At 61.6% G+C, this 18,946-nt stretch overlaps 1 protein-coding gene across 4 annotated transcripts in view; it reads left to right on the forward strand.

The window, feature by feature from the left end:
• Positions 1 to 18,946, forward strand: part of Tcf20 (transcription factor 20) — a 174,504-nt gene that overhangs the window by 17,438 nt on the left and 138,120 nt on the right. The window contains exon 1 of one of the 4 annotated variants that reach the window (XM_078052632.1): positions 4,026 to 4,124. The exons of 2 other annotated variants lie outside the window; for them this stretch is intronic. The gene's annotated coding sequence lies outside the window, so the exon portion shown is untranslated. Of the gene's footprint in view, positions 1 to 4,025; positions 4,125 to 18,946 lie in introns of those variants that run through there. One more of the 4 variants, XM_078052629.1, reaches the window with a different exon arrangement.

Genomic DNA, 18,946 nt, shown 5'->3' on the forward strand with positions numbered 1-18,946 from the left:
AAGCCAGTCTGTGTCACCAGGCAGCCCTGGAAAGAGCTGTGAGCCAGGAAATTGCCCAGGTCCCTGCCTCACCCAAGAAGCCCTGTAGCACGGTTCGAGGGTGACATGCTCCCCAGCTTCAGAGTGGGACTGACTCCTCCTGATCCCAGCTGTGGGGAGATGAGGGGGCAGCAGCTGGGACCAGACTGGGCTGTATGCCAGGAAGGGGAGCTCCTGTCACCATCTGAGAATTCTTACTAAGTGGCAAATATTTATTGAGCACCTACTATGTACTTGGCACTGTATGAGATGCTGGGCTATAGTACAGAAGGGATAGAGACAGACCCAAACGCCAGTTCTCCTGGAACTCAGAGGAAGGAGGATGAAGACAATCCACAGGTGAAGGAAGAGGACTAAAAATAATGATTGTTACTATAGTAACAGTGATATGGCAGAACTGGGGACTACTGAAACTGGGAAGGTGGCTCAGGAGAGGCCTCTCTGAGGGTCCTTTGCCCCTCTGTCCAGGTAGGTCCCTCTTCATCACCTTCAGAATAATCCTGGGACTGAGAGGCTCAGCTGGTTTTCCAACCACCTGCCCCAATTCACTACTACTAAGGACTGTCACTAGGCAGTCCTGGAGCTCCCAGACCTGCAGACAAGGGACTGTCCAGGTTGTACAAGACTCCAGGAGTAAGACCCATCTAGAGCCAGCTCTGGAAAGCAGGGACCCATCTGTCTCCCCTAACAGATCAGCCCTACACCTGGACTTAGCTCTGCTTCAGCTCTGATCCCAGGCAAAGGGCTGCCCCATCTGGCCACCATTGGAGTTGTGGCCAGGGTCCCCCACTGAGCTGTCTGCCCTTTATCTCAGAAGCATTGGAAGGCTGCTACCTGGGCACAGTGCCAAGAGGTGGCTGCTGCAGGTGCCACTATGTCCCTACTTTATAGCTGAGGAAACTGAGGCCTGCCAGGAGGGCCCAGCCAGCTCAGCTGGCAGAGGTGGAATTTGAATGGAGGTTGGTCTGATTATTTTCTGAACCACACACACACACCAAAAAAAAATCAAACTCTCCTGGGGACAGCAGGAGAGTCTCGGTGATCTTGAGACTGAGTAATGAGAAACAAACTGATGCTGCTTGAACATCACGAGGGCTAGACACTGATCTAAGCACAGGTCCCAGGTTACCTAACTTAATTCCAAGCACAATCTGACAAGGTGGGAACTCTCATTAATATTCCCATTTTACAAACAGAGTCACTGAGGCCCAGTGAGGTTAAGCGACTTATTCAGAGCTGCATAACTGTGCAGTAAAGCTGGGACAGGAATGCTCCAGGACCCCCTCTTTTTTTTTCCCCCCCTTCAGTACAGAGGATGAAACCCAGGGGCTTGCACATGCTAGACAAGTGCTCTACTACTGAGCTACATCCCCAATCTTTTTCATATTGAGACACAGTTTCACTAGGTTGCCCAGCTTGGCCTTGAACTTGTGATCCTCCTGCCTTGGTCTCCTGGGATCACGGGCGTGTGCCACTGGGCCCTGCTGGGCCTGTGCCTCTCACTGCTCCCTCCCTTGTTCTTTCTCCTCCCTGGGCAGGGTGGCAAATCTTGAACCTATGGTCGTCTGGTTGTGTTGAGGGTTCCACGTGCATCACCCCATGCCAGCCTGGTTACAGTCTTAAATCCATTTGTCTTCTCTTCAGCACTGACACATTTTGCAGAGAAGGCAGTGGAGGCCCTGAGCAGATGAGTCACTGCTGACAGGTCAGGAAATCTAGATTTGAACTTAGGCTGGCTTACCTCAGAGCCTGAGCATTTAACTTCCTGGTTGTCCCTACTCTTTGCTGGTCCACCGTCTTGTATCCCCGTAGCCTGTTCAGGGGTGTTCACCCTCTATGGGTTGTTCCCCCACATCACAGAGGAGCACACTGAGGCCCAAGAAGGTATTTAGGTGACTTGCAGGGAGTTGCCGACTCTCGGGCTAGGTCTGCTTCCTGGCCCGCTCAATGATGAGGGAACCTGGCAGGGCCGCTGTGGTGAGGGTGTGGTTACACAGGTTACACAGATCTCCAGGAGGGAGACCTGTCTGTAGCCAGCTCTGCAATGCAGGTACTTACTTCTCCCCATTACAGACCAATTGCACCACATGCACTTAGCTCTGGATCCAGCCCTGAGGGAGTCTCACTTCCCTTCTGGGCAGGGACACTCTGGAGGGTCACCCATACTCCTGGCTTAGTGCACTGCCAGCCTTGACCTTGAGATCACTCTGACTCTGTTTCTTCTCTGTAAAGTGGGATCCAGGATGTTGGCTGGGTTTGTGACAGAGCTTTAGTAATACCTGTGATGTCTCTGGTGGCTGGAAAGGGGCAGCTCTTGGCTGGTTCCCTCCACGTCTAGCTTTACCTTTTGCTCAGGAGGCAGCTAGAGACTCACCAGAGCTGTCTGGGCTACTGACCTTCCCCTGGAGCACCAGCCAGCTCTTACTCTCTAACCTTGTGGCCCTGCAACTGAAAATGACCCCACATGGGCCAGGGAAGCAGAGTGGGGCCTCCTCTGGTCCTCCCCAGGTGGCTTGCACCTTTTGGGAGGGATTTGATGCCCGTTGGAAGGCGGTGGCAACAGAGGCCCAGAACCCTTGGCAGTGGGATTAAGGTGGAGAAAAATGAAGCGTGGAAATCATTAGCTTTCTTGGTTGGCAAAAGCTGCCCGGAAGGAACATTTGGGGCTTTTAAAACGAACATCAGCTGCAGGGACCAGTGCCCTGTGCCCAGCGCGGCCCAGGCCGCCTGGAGGAATCCCAATCCCAGCCATTCCTCTTTGGTTGCCTCTAAGCCAACACTTATTGAGCGCCTACTGTGGGCCAGGCCTGGAGCCAGAACACAGGGAGAATCCAGCCAGAGAGCAGCAGCCCTGTGGTGGCAGTGCAGCCACAGAGGCCACCCAGGTGCCAGCCAGTGAGGAGGCAGGCAGGCACCACTACCTTCTGGGGGGGGGGTGCTGTGGGTACAGGAAGGGACTGTGAGCAGTGCCCAGAGGAGGGCCTTAAGGGAGCAAGAGGTACGAATCCCAGCATCCCACGGAGAGGGCCTGCAAAGGCTCTGGGATATGACAGGCTGGCAGGAGATCGTGCATGCCTCAAGGGCCGGGCAGGTGGGCCTAGTGGGGACTGTAGCCAGCTGCAGGTCAGCCTTCTGCCCAGACCGCTACCAAGTGGCACCGCGGGAGGGGGAGGCTTCTGTCGAGACTCCTCATATCCAAATTGAGCAGTTAGGTGGATTTTCATGTGAAAATTCTGATTTTTAAATGATAGGAATTAATTCCAATTAAAACCAAAAAATACTATGGTGTCAAACCAAGCATGGCTTCAGGCTGGCATAGGGCGCGTGGGCCAAGAGTTCCTGATCTCTGGTGGCGGCGGTGATGGGGTGCACGGGGTGGAGCAGCTGGTTAAAGGGAGGTCTGTGCAGGGGGAACGGGGCAGGAGGGCGAGTGGGTGGCGGGTCTTCCGAAGGCGCGGGGCGGGGTGGGCCGCTGGAGTCGGGGCCGGCCTGAGCCCCCAGCGGCGCCGGCGCGTGGGGGGCTGGGCGCGGGTGGGCGGGGGCTGGAGGCAGGGCCCCCCCTACCCCAGCCCGGCGCGCCGCGGCCGCCCGCCGCCTCCATCCGGGCCTCTCCCCACCTCCCGCCCGCCCGCCCCTCCCCCGCCGGCGCGCACGGCTCCCGCCGCCCCTCCTCCGCCCGCCCGCCCTCCGCCCGCTCTCCCCGGCTCCCTCCCGGTCTCTCTTAAGTGCCATCGAGGGGCGCCGGGAATTGCAGCCAGTAAATAGCGTCCCACCACTCAGCAGCGGGGCCACCGCAGCGGCGCCGCCCGCGCCCGCCGGGAGCCCGCGCCGCCCGGGCGCCTCTCCAGGGCCCGCGAGGCCCGCCCCCTACCCCGCGCGGCGCAGCGCAGGGCCTGCCCCCGGGCCGGCCGGGGCGCGCGGGGCCCGCGCTGGAGGCGAGGACGCGGCGGCCGCGGGGCGCACGGCCCGGAGCGCGCGGCCCGCGCCCCCGCGCGCCCTGCCCGCGCCCGCGCCCCGCGCTCCGGAGCCCGGCCCCGCTGCCCGGGCTCTCCTGCGGGACCGATGCCGGCCCTCCGGCCGCCAGGGTAAGGGGGCAGCGCGGGCGCGGAGGGGGGCGGGGAGGGTGGGCATCCGCCCCGGGGGCCCGGCGCCCGCCCAGCGCCAGCGTCTGGCACGTGGGGGCGTCTCAAGTTCCCTCTGGAGGCCGGACAGGTGGCGAGAACGCGGGGGTGTGATGCTCAAAGGCTGGCACTGACAGCGTGCCTACTGTGCGCCAGCCGTGACCAGCTCATCTGGAGTGAGGGGGCGTTTGTCCCCATTGTACAGATGAGAAAACGGAGGCCAAAAGGTCAAAGAGCTGGCTCCAGGTTCCTGGTTAGGAAGTGGCCGAGCTCGGATTTGACCCCAGCACTGCTCGATGCCGAAGCCATGGCTCTCCCCTCCAGGGCACACAGGGCCCAGAGTGAGCAGTCAGCGGATGAATCTTTCATTGTAGAAAAGAAGAAAAAAACCCATCCATTGTCCCACCACCATAATGCAGCCACTGTATGCGTCTGGGCTCTTTATTTAGGCCTGTTCTTTCTCCTCCTATCCATAAGAGTGTGCTTTGGGGTCAGTCGGACCCTGATTCCGTCGTGACTATGACGTCTAAGCTGAGGGGCTTTCAGCAAGTCCCTCAGGGCCTGGGCCTCTAGCTTAGGGAAAAGGGGACCCTCCCAGTATCACCCAGGGACGAAATGGGACCTGGTAGCTCCACTCCTGATGGAGGAGGGAGGAGGGTCCACCGCCTGGGGGAGGGGGCATCATTCAGGGGATTCATGGAGCACCTAAGTGCAGGGCAGTGCTGGCCTCTGGAACTGGGAGGTCGGGGCAGCCCTACCCATACGCTTGCTTCCAGTAGATGGGCTCTGTCCAGCACAGCGGGGACACCTCGCCCACACTCTGCCCTTGCCAGGCCCTGCTTCCTCCCTGAGCAGCCCTCTCCTCTGGCCTCATCTCTGCCCGAGGAAATGGGCCTCCCCAGGAGCAGGAGCAGTGCTGCGCAGAATTTTGAACCTGCAGCCAATATTTGGGTCCTGATTCTCCTAAGCACAGGCCTTGCTTTTGGGGCCTGCTGGGAGCTCCCCAGGTCCATCCTTGTCCACTCCAGGCCTGTGACATCACTCCCACACAGTCCACAAACTGGAGACCGCAGGGCAGGGGCCTCCCAGACACCCAGGTACCCTCTGCCCATGCAGTTCACGAGGTGTTCTGTTGGTTCTGCCCAGGGCCTTTTTTTTTTTTTTTTTCTCTGGCCTGGACGTACCTGCGGCTCCTCCCCCACCATGACCGTGACCGTGACCATGGGTCTGGGACACCATTGCCAAAGCTGTCTTTCTAAATGCAGCTCTGCGCTGGCAGGCTCCTCAGCTGTCCACAGACCTAAACTAGGCCAAACTCCTGAGCCATCCCTCGAGGCTGGGCTTTGCCTCAACCTCCTCTGTCCACCTCTAGCCTCACCCCCTGAGAGCAGGTGTCCTCTGGTCTTAGAGCCCCTGGGCACTGGGTCTTCCCTGCCTGGTTTTCCTTCCCACGCAGCCCCCTCCTGCTGTCCTCGGGACCCAGCGGTGCCCCCCTCCCTCGGGTGGAGGACTGAGTGCTCCTTCCCCTGGGGCCCCAGCTTTTGGAGCGCTGTCCTGGGGCTCGCAGTGGGGTGGGATGCTGTCAGGCCTGCCGCCCCCTCCAGACGGCAGCTCCAGTAAGTGGGCTTGGGGTTGAAGTGTCCCCAGGGTCTGCACAGGGTGGCCAGCTGGGCCATCTTTTAGGTGTAAATCTGGGAACCTGGCACAGGCCGACGGACTGCTCCTCCCAGGGGCTCTCAGAATCCCCTCGTGGTCAGTGAGAGCAGAAAGTCAGAGCTTCCTGGCCCTTCGGGTGGGTGGCCTCCTGGCGAGCAGGGTGCCCTGGACTGAGGAGCCAGGGCTGCTTTTGCTTTCAGGTCCCTGCAGGCATCAAGTTCAGGGGCCCAGGTCCTGTCCAGCCTGGATTTGCTGAGGCAGTTATGGTGGGTGCTGAGATGGAAGACTTGTCCCCAGGGACCCCAAGCCCCCTCAGCCCATCAAGCCCACCCCCGATGTCCTCCCAGGGATCAGGGAGAGTTATGTCAGGCCCTCTGGCCGAGTGCCAGGGCTCCCCATGGAACTATAAATTGACCTGTCGGGAGAGGGAAGAGATTAATGTCGGCCATCTTCATTAGCGCGTCCCCCAGGGTGACGGCGTCTGCCCTGAGCTGGCTGATTGGAGAGGGTGTGAGCGGGTGGGGGGGCTGGGGGTCCACCCCCCAAGGCAAGGGGCAGAGGCCAGGGCCTGCTAGAGAGTGGCGGCCTCCTCCCACTGCTGGGAGGGCGGTCCCCGTGGCCTCTGCTCCTGGCAGCAGGCGTGTGCTTTGATGGAGGACCTGTGTGCTAATTGGGGGCAGAGATGCGCGGCCCGCAGCTCCGCGGGGCTCCCGGGCTGACACCGCCAGCTCAGCGGCATCGTGGGGCCTTCATTAGAGGCTTTTCCCCTGACCAGAAAGGAGCCCGCTGCGGGCTGTGGGGGGCTCCCCTCCCCTCCGCTCCCCTCCGCCCTCCGCTCCCCTCCCCCTTCCCTTCTTTATCGCTGATGATGGGGAAGGAGCAGCCTGGGCTGTGGAGGAGACGCGAGGGGCTGGAGGCAGCCGCTGAGCCAGGCCTGGTGTGTGCCACCATCTGACCTTGGTTGGGTCCTCCACTGCTCTGTAGCCAGAGGTCCTTGTCAGAGGCATGGGCATGGTTGTGTCCCTTGAGGTGGGGTGGGGGCAGGGCTGCGTGGAATCGAGGTGTCAGCGGATGGACGTGGGCAGCCGAAGCAGCCTGCGGGTTCGAATCCTGGCCAGGTCCCTCTGGCGAGGCCCCGGCCTTCCCAGCCTCAGTTTCCTTGACTGCAGTGGTGGAGGGCCAAGGCTGGTCTCAGCTCAGACAGTGGGTCCCTCTCACTGGACAGAACCCAGGGCTCCACCTGGGAGCAGGCTGCTGTGGGCGTGACTGCGGCACTGGGTGGGGTGGCACCGGCTCTGTCATTTATTCACTGACTTGGTCACCAGAATAACATCTGGCGTGGGGTCTTGTGCCCACAGAGGTGGTTCAGAGGTGACCCTCTGACGAGAAGCAGACCCAGGGACAAGTAGAGACAGACTTCATGAGCTTCTGGGACGCTTTGAAAGCAGCCTTCCTGGGCCTAGGATGCCCGGGAGGCCTGAAGGCACCGGGCAGTGGAAGTGGGGAGGCTTTTCTGAAGGCCTTGTTGGCACTAGACCCTGCTCTGGGGGACCAGCTGGTGTTCCTGTCCCACTGGGCACCCAGACTGGACTGCTGAAGGGGTGGGGTGCAGGGCCGAGGCCTTCCCCCAGACCTGTGTCTCCCAGCCCTGGAGTTCCTGGGGTAGTGGGAGGGGTCAGGTCCAGCTCCATTGCTGTCCCAGTGTGTGCCTGAGCCTGGTTCTGTGAGCCCTCGCTGGCCAGGAGCTGGCAGCAGGACACCTGGGTGGATCTCGTTCAGGCTGCAGCACCTGCTCACTTCCTCAGGGTCACTGTCTAGGGCGTGTGACTTCGCTCTTCTAGGCCTCAGTGTCCCCGTTTCCTCTTCCCACAGCGGGGACTCTCGCTGCTGGGTGCCCAGCTCATACCGACACAAAGCGGAAGCAGACCACTGTTTTCGGGGTCGTTTCTGGCCTCGGGCATTTGCCCTAACTTCTTTTTTTTTTAACATTTTTTTTTTTTTTAAAGAGAGAGAGAGAGAGAGGAGAGAATTTTTAGTATTTATTTTTTAGTTCTCGGCGGACACAACATCTTTGTTGGTATGTGGTGCTGAGGATCGAACCCGGGCCGCACGCATGCCAGGCGAGCGCGCTACCGCTTGAGCCACATCCCCAGCCCATTGCCCTAACTTCTGACATGGCCCTCCTGGCAGTTTGCTGCTCGAAGAACCCTGGTGAGGTGGAGCCTGGGCTTCTTTGCCTCCCCAGGTCTCTCCGGCAGCCAGCCAGGGGGTACCAAGTGTCCCGAGGAATGTTTGAACAAAAGTGCATATGTCTGGGATCCGAGCCCTGGCGCTGTAAGCTGCCCAGCTGTGTGGCCTGGGCGCATTGCTTACCTTCTCTGTGCCTGTTCTCCCACCTGGAGCTGCTGTGAGTTGCAGAGCACAGTGTGGCTCTCATTGACCCGGGAGTGAGAGTGAGGGTGAGTGCTGGACAGGAGTCTCTGCCCCGGGTGGAGCCCCCACCTGCCCTGACGGTGGCATTTCGATCCAGACTCTTCCGGGTCATCTGTTTACAGGGGCAGTGCCGTCTGCCACCTTCCAGACTCTTCTGAGACTGACGAGAAGGGGGGGGGGAAGCCAGGGGCTACCATGGGAGGGCTGTCGGGGCTGGATGCCTTCTGGATCAAGCCTGCCCACCTGCACGCAGAGGACCTTTGGGGGCCCTGTGTCCCTTTTGGAAAGTGGACTGGGCGCCCTGCTCACCTGGTCTTCAGCTCTCTGTAATTCTGAGTTGAATCCAAATTTTAGCCATTGCATTTATAATGCATCTGAATGGACTCCAGCCCAATTTAATAAGAGATGTGTTGAAACAGGCTGTCATCTGGACTTTAATATATTAAGATTGCCCTCTGAAAGTCGCATGTTGGAAGGCAAATGATGAAGCGGTGCCTATTGTTGCCGCCTGGTGCCTGCCGCCCGTCCCGCCTGGCAGCCTCAGTCGCGGGAGCTGGCAACATGGCTGTCTGCCTCCGCCTTCCCCGAGCAGGCAGGAATCACTAACGCGCTAGCAGGTTCATTAAGCCTCTCGCCAGCCTCCCCGCCTCCCTCCCGGGCCTCCTCGGTAATTATTTTCCCAGCCCTTCCACTCGCAGACCCTTAGCCAGCTCTTCGGGATTGGCTGAGTGGCCCCCGCAGGCTGGGCTGCTGGGACTGGGCTCTGCCCAGGGCCCCCTGGGCACCTCCCTCCTGACTTCCCGCGTTGTCATTTAGGCTTTGTGTCCCCCTGAGGCCTCCGTGAAAATGCAGATCTGCCGCCTGCCAGGGGTGATGGTTAACCCGTTATTACACACCCTGCACGTGCCGTCTCCGCACAGCGGACCTCCATTCAGCAAGCCGAGGTTTCTCAGGCCTTCTGCGGGCATGGGGACCCAGCTGTGAGGGAGGTGGAATTCTTTGTGCCATAGACCTATGGACATGTAAGGCGTTGGGAGGGCAGACAACATGCAGCACAGGGGATGCTTGGAGACTGACAGAGAGGCCTGGGCAGAGTGGGACACGTCTGATGGGTGGGAACCATTCCCCCTCCCTCCCAGGGTGAGCTTGAGACCCAGGTGGGACCCCATTTTTCCCAGCCACAGGGATGGAGAAATGGGCACAAGTCTCCTCAGAGCCAATCCGAGGCCTCCCTGAGATTTGTACCTAGAGCTGAGTGGACGTGGACCGAGTCGGCTGCCCTGGCCCACGCCAGCTTGACTCGGCTGTGGTTGCCGAAGCTGGAGGGTGTGAGTGTGGGCTGCTGGCCACCCTCTCCACGGCCACATCCAGGAGGCAGTCTTGGACGCGGTCAGCATGCAGGGAGGGAGAGCTGAGGCAGAGGACAGATGAATTTAACTTGGGCCTCTAGATCCAGCTATGCCTGAAGGCACCCCTGGAATTTTCAGCTCTATAAACTGACATGGTCCCTTTTTTATTTAAGCTGAGTTTCTTTGTCTTGCATCCAATAAAGTCCTGACTGGTGTAGGAGGAGAGGAGTCAGGCAGGATTTTACAGAAGAGGTGACATTTTGATTTGGGTGTTGAAGGGGGAATAGGAGTTTGTTCAGCAGAGAAGAGGGGAGGCAGTGAGCCGGAGGGATGAGGGGGCGAGGCAGGGGGGTGAAATCACAGGTTGGGGACCGAGAACTGGCTGCGGCTCCAGACCTGAAGCAGAAATGACAGGAAGCGGGGAGGAGGGCGGCGGAGGCCAGGCGGTAACGCTGAGGTGGGGAGGAGTTCAGGACTCCGGGTGACCAGGGGAGACGTGTGGGCTTGGGCAGGTCAGAGAGAGTACCTGGGGAAGAGGAATGGAAACCGGTGGCCGAGAGGGGACAGTTGAGCATCACAGCAGGTGGTTTGTGAAGCAGAGTGAGGGAGGGGATCCGGCATCGGGGCTGGAGAAGTAGCAAGGGCACAGCACGGGGGCCTTGGATTCGGGGCAGTGGCCTGCAGAGGTCCCGGGAGTCCCTGGCGGTCAGGTCCGCCTGCATGGTGGAGACCGGCAGTTCTCATGCTTATCCGTTAAGCAGTTCTGAAGCACCTGTTGCGGGCCGGGCCCTGAGGACGCAGCAGTAGTGTCAGTTCGTATGTAGCAGCTGCCCGGGCTGAAGGGCAGGCCGTGCACAAGGAAGAAGGTGCGTGAGGATGGGAACGGCGCCAGCTGGCCGGACACGGAGGTTCCGTTGGCCAGGGTACTCTGAGGAGGCTTCTCTGACACGAGGCCTTACTGTGTGCCTCTGTGAATAAAGCAGGAAGGTCTCGGCCCTCGTGGGGTTCACCGGACAGTAGGAAACACCGTCAGTAAACCAGCAGACACAGAAACCTACGTCCTGTGTCAGGTTGTGGGCAGAGCTGGGTAGGAAAGTGGGGGTCCTGGAGAACGGGTGTGGGGCGGTTGCTAGTGTAGGCAGCATGGTTTCGGGAGGCCTTTATCCAGACCTGAGGGGAAAGAAGGTGCCAGCCATGGGAGGTGTAGGGGGACGAGCATCCCAGGTGGTACGGCCTGCTTTCTTGTCTGTCCCGAGTCTTCTCATGTCTGTGGGGTCCAGCAGGGAGCCAGGACCTCTAACGGGGCTGAACTGGTGTGAGCAGAGCCCTGGGAGCAGGCGTGGTCTCTGGTATCCCCAGAGGCCAGATCATGGGGCACAGGCAGAAGCAAAAGCCCAGTCTGGGTTATGGGCTTGGAGGTGTGCAGCTGTAGGTGCTGTCCCCAGCCAGGGCCTGGGAGAGGGGACAGGCCCTGAGTTCTGGGTCTGGCTTCATCCTGAGGCCCTGCTGGGTACCTGCTGCCCATGGCCAGGGTGCAGGTCCCATCTGGTAATGCGGGTACAAGACTCAGCTGAGGAGCCCACTGTCCTGGTCTTCGCTGCTGAGAGCCTAGGCCAGGCTCAGGCAGGGCGGCTAATTTGAGCCTCAGTGTCCTCTACACAATGGCCATGGCAGCGCCTCTCGGGGGACTGCCTGGAGAAGCACCATGATCTGGGCGCAGCACCGGGCTCAGGGCAAGGTGCTGGGTGTTGGGATTCTTGGCATTTGCTGTGAATCAGCCACGAGAACTGCACCTGTGGCGCACAGTGGGCGTGTGTTGACTGACTCAGCGGCCCCAGGTGGTGGGCGGACAGGGCACAGATCATACCCGCTTCTCCTCTGGGAGCTTGAGCTGTGCCCGGTGGGCCGACTCGAGGGGTCCCAGCCATCCGGCTGCTTCCTGGCCCCTCCCTTGGGCAGTCCTGGACACCAAGCTCTCAGAGCCTCCTGTAAAGCGGAGCTGACGATGACCCTGACACCAGGCCCCGTGCCCAGGTCGCTGAGCCTGCAGGCATGTTGGTGTTGATGGCACTGCATGACTGCCCAAGGCCACCCGGGGACTCGCTCAGGCTCCACAGGGGACAGGGCCCCTCCCTGCCTCCAGCTCCCTGTGCCCGGGCCTCACAGACCCTATTCCTACAGGACTCGCCCCGGGCTCTGTCCCCAGGCGGGGTGCACCCAGGGCTGGGTCCCAGTGCCCATCATCCTGTGCTCCCACTGCCCATTGGGTCCCTGGAAGAGCCATCATGGTAGGCTGGGCCTGGCACACAGTAGGTGAGCAGGAAGAACCCAAGTCAGGGTGGGCACCTGGAGGCCAGAGCCAGCCGTCCCCTGCTGGTGCTGGGTGTGTGGCCTTGGCCCTGAGTGCTGTTTTGGCGCCTGCTGTGTGTGGATCCGGGTGACACCGGTGAGGCAGGCGCTCTGTCCTCGCAGTGGCGCTCAGGGTGAGTCTGGGAAGTGCGGGCTCACAGGGCCTGGATCTGAGGGTGCGGACTGCGTTCCCCATTGCCACTGAGGCAGCTGGACACCCCTAGCCCCTCCCAGATGGGGAGACTGAGGACCAGACAAGGCCAAGGGGCCTGCGGGAAACGCTGCTTTGTTTTGATTTTTATTTCCTGGGGGCGCTGGGGTCGAAGCCCAGGGCCTGGTGCGTGCTGGGCAGGTGCCGCCTGTGCTTTCCTGCTCTGGTGTGACCTGCCTGCGTGGTGCAGTGGCCCTCGGCTGGGCTTGAGCGCCCCTGGGGACACGCCATCTTCCTAAACCTCTGTAGCCAGGCAGCTCCTGTCACTGTCCCCATTTTGCAGATGCAAAAACGGAAACCTGGAGAGGCTGAGGGGCAGAGGCTGAGGCGTGGAGCCCGGCTTTTGATCTTTTCTTTGGAGGCCTGAGCGCACAGCCACGACACCCGGTAACCAGCCCCCCATGCAGACCTGGAACACTCCCTCCGGTGCCCAGGGGCTCCCTCTGCATCTCCCAGTTGCCACCCGGCAGCCCCGGAGTCTCACCTTGGAGGTTGGCTTTGTCCTTGTGTGTGCTTCCTGTGCCCAGCTTCCCGAGGTCTGTCCCCTGTCACATAGGCCCCATGGCTGTGCTCTTGTGGGTCAGAGCGCTCTGTTCATTCTCCCCGTGGCACCCAGCGCCATGGCTCCTGCTTAGTCGTCTGGAGGCTGCCTCTCCCAGGGAATGAAGGCCCCGTCCTGCCCCTGGCCCAGCAGCCTCCGCTCCTGCACCCATTACTACATAGATGGGCCACATAGACGGGCTTTTGGTCCTTAAAAGCCCCAAGCTCCTTCCCAGCTCTGGGCCTCCACTCTGCTGCCCACCCCCACCTGCCTACCCTGGGCTCCCCCTCAGGGGCCCCCGGCTGCAGGGCTGCCGCCTCCAGGGAGCCCACTGGGGCCTTCCCAGGCCAGACAGTGGCCCTCCTGGTGGATGTCACCCGACGGTTCCTGTTTCCACGTGGCTGGTGCCATTTGTAATGAAGTATCTGTGAAGCACCTGCTCCCCTGCCGGACAGGCTGGAAGGCCGGGCGGTGTCTGGGGGGTTCATGGCCATCCGCACACGGTGTTGGCTCCTTCACTCCCCGTGTGTTCACTCAGCAGCGCCCATGCCTGGCGGAGCCACCGCTGGCTGAGTGGTGCCCAGCGCTCCGTGGAGAGGGAGTGGGCGTGTTCTGCTGCCTCCCTGCACGCTCCATGCCCTTGCTGGACCTCAGTGTCCCAGCTGTCAAGTGAAGGAGCCAGACCCCTCCACCCTTGGGCCCAGGCCTCATTTCAAGGACGTGGGGCAGCCACCTGTGGCCACCCAGCTGAGCAGGGGGGTCACTGGGTTTCTACCGGACGGCGGTGCCGGCTTGAGCCCCACCCTGGGGCCTGGCAGTCTGCTTCCCACACCTCTGGACTGGAGCCCCTGTCAGGATGCAGGGCGTAAGGCCACTTGCATCAAGGGACTTGCCGAGGCCACCCAGCTGACCCCAGCCTTGGAGCTGCAGCTCTGGCCTGCGGGGCGTGGGAGGCGGGCAGGGGCGAGCTGGCCGACCTGGGTTCGCGCCTGGGCCCGCCCCTGGCTCTCGGTGGCCCTGGATCACTTTCCCTCTGAGTGCAGCTGCCCACTGTCACAGAGGAGTGGCTGTTGGGATTCCCAGTGCTGGTGGGGCCTGGGCCTCTGAGGTCCCCTGAGCCGCCGCAGGTCTCCAAGGCTGGCGTCTCCAGGGCCCAGGGATCAGGCCTCGCAGCGATCTGCGCAGCGCGAGGTGGCTCGGCGGCTTAGCGGCCTGTCAGCCAGGCGGGCGGGTGTCCTGGGGCCGGGTTTGATTAGTTCAGGTTGACAGTCGCGCTCCGCGGCGCTGCCGGGAGGGGAGCCCGTGATTACCCTAATGAAGCTTGAACGCAGTTTGTCATCCAAACAGCTGGTTTGGAGCTGCGCTGCTGCCAGCTGCCCGGCTCAGCAGTGCACCGCGTGCCCAGCGCCCAGCACCGCCCCAGCCTCAGGCGGCCCTGCCAGCAGGGTGGCCGGGCAGGAGGTGGTGGCCCTGGGTGGGGCAGCCCCCATGGAGTGAATGGGCTACTTGGGCAAGTGACTTGGCAGAGCCTCGGACAAATGAGCAGGGCTGGTCCCTAGGATGGCCACAGGGCAGTCCCTGGCCCTGGCCCTCGGTTCCCTCATCTGTGAAGTGGGCATTGGAACCTTGAAACTTTTAAGTTTTGGGTTTCGGACTGAAGTGTCTCCTCCCCTGGGAGTGCTTCCCGGCCCCTCTGGCTGTCAGGGCCTTCCACGGGCACCCACAGCCCTTCAGGACAGGCTCTGTCACCGTGACAGCCTCGTTTTGTCCCTGGAGACGAAACGGAGCAGTGGTGTCTCATTCACTCACTCATTTGCCCACTCGTCCAACAAACGTGCACCGAGAGCACACAGCGGCGGTCAGGCCAGGTCCTGCCCTGTCTTCCTGGAGCCTGTGGTCTGGTACCGGAGACTCGGGAGACCTTCAGCTCTCCTGGACGCCAGGGTGGGCTTCCTGGAGGACGTGGCATCTGACCCCAGAGCAACCAGTGGGAAGAGAGACAGGACAAGTGTTCCAGGCAGGAGAAAGAGCACATGCGAAGACCCTGTGGTCGCGAGAGGAAGTGGTGTGACATGAGCTTCCAGATGCTGAAGAGGTCAGTGCTCCCCAGGAGGGGACTGTTCTTGCCCTGCGCTGGGCACCTTCCTTCTGACGATCTCTCCTTTGAGCTTTCTGCCAGCTCTGGGGGAGGGTGATTGTCCCATGCTGTAGATGGGGAACCAAGGTCCACTGTATGGGAAGGTGGTGTCCCGCAGCCTGCCTGGTGGCCTCCTGGGAGGCGCAGGGCCAGGGGCTGGCTGCTCAGCCTGGGGCAGAGTCTGCAGGGACTGGGGACGAGGAAGGGGCGGAGTGGGGACCTGGTGCCCTGTCCAGGGCTGCAGGCTGGCCTGGTGGAGGCGGGCAGGCAGGGGCAGTCCGGGGTCTGCAGGTGTAGGACGGTCTCCTGTTACTCTGGGCAGGACCTGTATCTGAACCTGGTGGTCTTGAGTCCCGCTCCTGTTGCTGCCTGTGAAGCTGCTTTCAGCTGGTGGCTTGGCCGGGGATGGGACAGGAGAGGACCTGGGAGGGAGGGAGCAGGTGGGGCTGTGGCTTGTCCCTCAGAGCCCAGCTCCTGCAGCCACCTGAGCCGTTTCCCATAGCCACTCTGTGCCAGGCCACAGTGTCCCAGCTGTCAAGTGAAGGAGCCAGACCTACCCCCTTCCTGCATCCTGTGGCGGCCTCCTTGCTGTCCTCTGCGCGTCCCTGGCTCCCTGTTACCCGGAGCCCACACCAGGGGCCTCCCGGCCTCAGCCCCACACGGCCTGCTCCAGCCTCTCAGAACCCCTGACCCCACCTGCCCTGGCTCTTAGAGGGGTGGGGGTGGGCTGGCTCAGGCACCTCAGATCTCCCAAGGCCGGGGCTGACCACCCTCGGGCTTGCCCACCCCGGCACTGTCCCACCAATGCTCTCGCCTGCCCAGGTCAGCCCCTGGGACCTGGCGCAGGCCCTGCTAACAGCTTCAGTGACAGAGGTGGGCAGGCCCTTGCTATATGTTGGTCCTGGGCCACACACGTCACAGGTGGCACCCCCTTCATCCACCCATGACCCTATGAGCCGTGCAGTCCCCTTCCTCATTTCACAGATGAGAAGCTGAGGCACAGAGAGGTTAAGTGACCTGGTCAGTGCCACACAGCCAGGGAGTGGGCATCTGAAGTCAGAGACAGGGCTTGTAGCCAAGAGCTGGATGGCAGGAAGGCCGGTGGGTGGAGACCAGGCCAGGCTCAAAGTGGGTTGTGGCCAGGAGCAGTGCCGAAGAATCGGCCAGAGCTGGTGGGGCTCAGGGGCCACTGAATGCTCAGGACTGACCTGTGCCCCCACCTACGCATGGTGGGCCTGGACCTCAGGGCCATTAGGTGCCTGGATTGTGAGGTCGCCATTTTGCCCTGCCTTGAGGAATCCCACCAGGGTGCCCTCAGGGAGGCTGGGCTCTGCAGAGGCCGTGTCCAGCTTGGCTGGAGTAACCCTGTGGGCAGAGCAGCCAGGCTGGGTGGTCTTCCTGCGTGGCTGGCCCTTGGCAGACGAGTGGCGAAGATGCCTTAGCTCAGGTGGGAGAAGACAGGGCCTGACCCAGGGACAGCAGTGGACGTCAGACCCGACAGAGGTGAAAGTCCTGTTGCAAAGGCCCTGGCACAGGGAGTGTGTAGTTTGGGGAAATGGAAAGTGGCACGGGCAGTTGGAACAAGGAGATCTGAGTGGGGATGTCGTACCTGACCAGGCAGGACCTCTGGGAGGTGGTCAAATCAGATGTCACAGATGGACTTTTGGATTTGGTGAGTTTGCAGTGTCAGAGCCCTGGGCCAGGAAGTCTCAGGATCTAGAGCCTGGTGCTACTTCTGCCCACTATGTCAGGTCATCCCTGAGCCTCTGTTTCCACATCTGTAAAATGGGCTCATTGCCCCCCATCAAATCTAGGTGTAGCCATGTGTGTGGATGCCCCAGGCCTGAAGGCCCCACTCGGGAAGTGAATGAGCACCCCCTGATTTCCTGGGCTTCCACCTACCCTCTGGGCCCAGCTGTGGGTTGGTGGGGAGGCCTGTGCCCTGTGCCTTTGGCTTCTGGGTCATCGGTAGGTCAGGGGAAGGCGAGTTCTAGGCCCGGGTCAGGGTACTTACTTGGGTCTTTGGTGGCCCATGGCAGGGCCACCCCTCCCTCCTGTTCCTCAGGGCAAGGCCTGTCCCTCCCTGGGGATGTCATCAGGAAGGACGGCATCCAGCGGTGCTCTTAGGTGCTGTGCACAGGGCTTCTCAGTGGCCCCGCCACAGCAGTGCCAAGCTCTGGAGGCAGAGCCAGGGCGAGCCCTGCCCAGCTCCAAGTTGAGTGGCACCATTCACCTGGCAGGCCCGCCCGAGGCTGGGGTCTGGGGAGCACCTGCTCCCGGCAGTCCTGTGATGCCCGTGCCCTCCTCCCCTTCCTGTCTGATGCCCAGGGACTTCAGGCCGAGGAGAAAGAGCTGCGCTTCCCTCACGATCAGAGACCCTTGGGCAACGCTGGTGAAAGGAGCGCCCGAGCGCCCGGTGCAGAGCAGGGCCGCTGTGGCCCTGTGGCGGGGCGCAGCTCTTTGCCACCTCGGGATCTGTGCAGACTTCAGTGCAGGGTGCATCTTCCAGGAGAGCCCACAAGACAGTGCTGCTCTCCTGTCTGCTGGCCACTGAGCCCCACGGCCCTCTGGCTGCAGCCGAACTGGGGGTGGCCTGGGGAAGGCTCACGGGGAAAGGGTCAGGCACTAGACCGCAGGAGGCCGTCCGGTGATCCCCTGGCCCCGTGGCCTGCAGAGCTGTTCCAGACCAACGCAGGGGACTTAGTATTCTAACCTGTGTTGGCCAATTGCTGGTGCCACTGTCACCAGAAGAGGGTCTGCCTATGGGAGAGGGACCTCCTTCTACTGAGGGACACAGTTGTGCCTGGCAGCTCAAGACCCATGTACTGGACTCAGGGGTCCTGGGATCGCGGTGCCTGGCTTCTCACAGCTTCTAGAAGCCCCGACAGCTGAGCGTGCCCTGGCCTCCGTCCTCGGGGCCCTTTGCTCTGGGTTGGCTCAGCTTTGACCTAGCCTGAACTGTGAGCTCCTCGAAGGCCGGGACGTGACCCTGCGTGTGGCCTGCCTGCTGGGGACACCTGGCAGGATGCCCAGCCCCGGGTGCTGCGTGGATGGAAAACTATCTCGGGCCCTTCCCCTCCCCCGTGCCGGGGTGGCCTGCCGCCTGACCACTGCCAGCCCTGCCTCAGTGATGACCTCAGGGAGGCCATCAGGGTTTGCTGGGCAGAAAGCCCTGTGACTGGGGACAGTCAGCTGGGCCAGGCCCAGAGACTCTGCCCATCAGATGAGAGGAGCCTGATAAAGGGCCAGTGGAAAGGAAGGGACACCTTGGGACAGTTTTCCTGGAAGTTTTTGCCTCCCGGAACCATCTGGAATCGAGGGTGGGGGGGGGACTGTTGCTTCTCTGGACTCCCGGGAAGGGCTGTCCCTTGCTGACCCAGCCTCAGAGCAGACAGAGGAGCCCAGAGCTGCTGCCACCGCTGCACATCTGCATGCCCCCTGCGGAGGAGGCCGAGGCCTGGGCACCGGGAAGCCCGAGTGGCCAGCCAATGTGAAGCCCACTGGTGTGTGCCTGCTGTCCATCCGTCTCCGTCCACCCTCTTCCCACTCTACCATCCACGCAGGCCCTGGGCAAGGCCTGGGGTTGGAGAGGTCACATCTTGGCCCGTGTCCTCCAGGCACCAGGCTAGGCACCAGGAGCACGCAGCACTGGTTGTAACGGCAGGGTCCTGCCGGTGCATCCAGATCTGGGATTCTTCTGGTCTCCCTTTGTGCCAGACCATGTGCTGGCCCTTGCCCCTCCAGGCCTGGGTGTCCTCTCCTGTCCTATAAGATGGGGATCACGCACTGTCCTTGTGTGGAGACCACACAAGGCAGTGGCTGGAAAAGGACATTAGCAAATTGCCTGGTTCAGAACAAATGGCGGGCGAGGGGGTTTGTCTCAGTGAAGGCTTTTTGATGCCACCACTTCTGATTGTCTCCTGACTTCCATTTCTCTCCCCGCTTATCAGCTTTGGTGGAATTAACCCATGCCTTCTTGCTGCTGTGGCTGGTGGGTTCCTGTCCTCCCTCCAGTATGCCCTCCCTCCCCTCCCCTTCCTCCTCCTGCCCCCCTCCCCCCTCCCACTCCTCCCCTCCCCTTCCTCCCCCTGCCCCACCCCTCCCCTCCCC

Source organism: Ictidomys tridecemlineatus, chromosome 6 (genome assembly GCF_052094955.1).
Source record: "Ictidomys tridecemlineatus isolate mIctTri1 chromosome 6, mIctTri1.hap1, whole genome shotgun sequence".
NCBI classification, from domain to species: Eukaryota; Metazoa; Chordata; class Mammalia; order Rodentia; family Sciuridae; genus Ictidomys; species Ictidomys tridecemlineatus.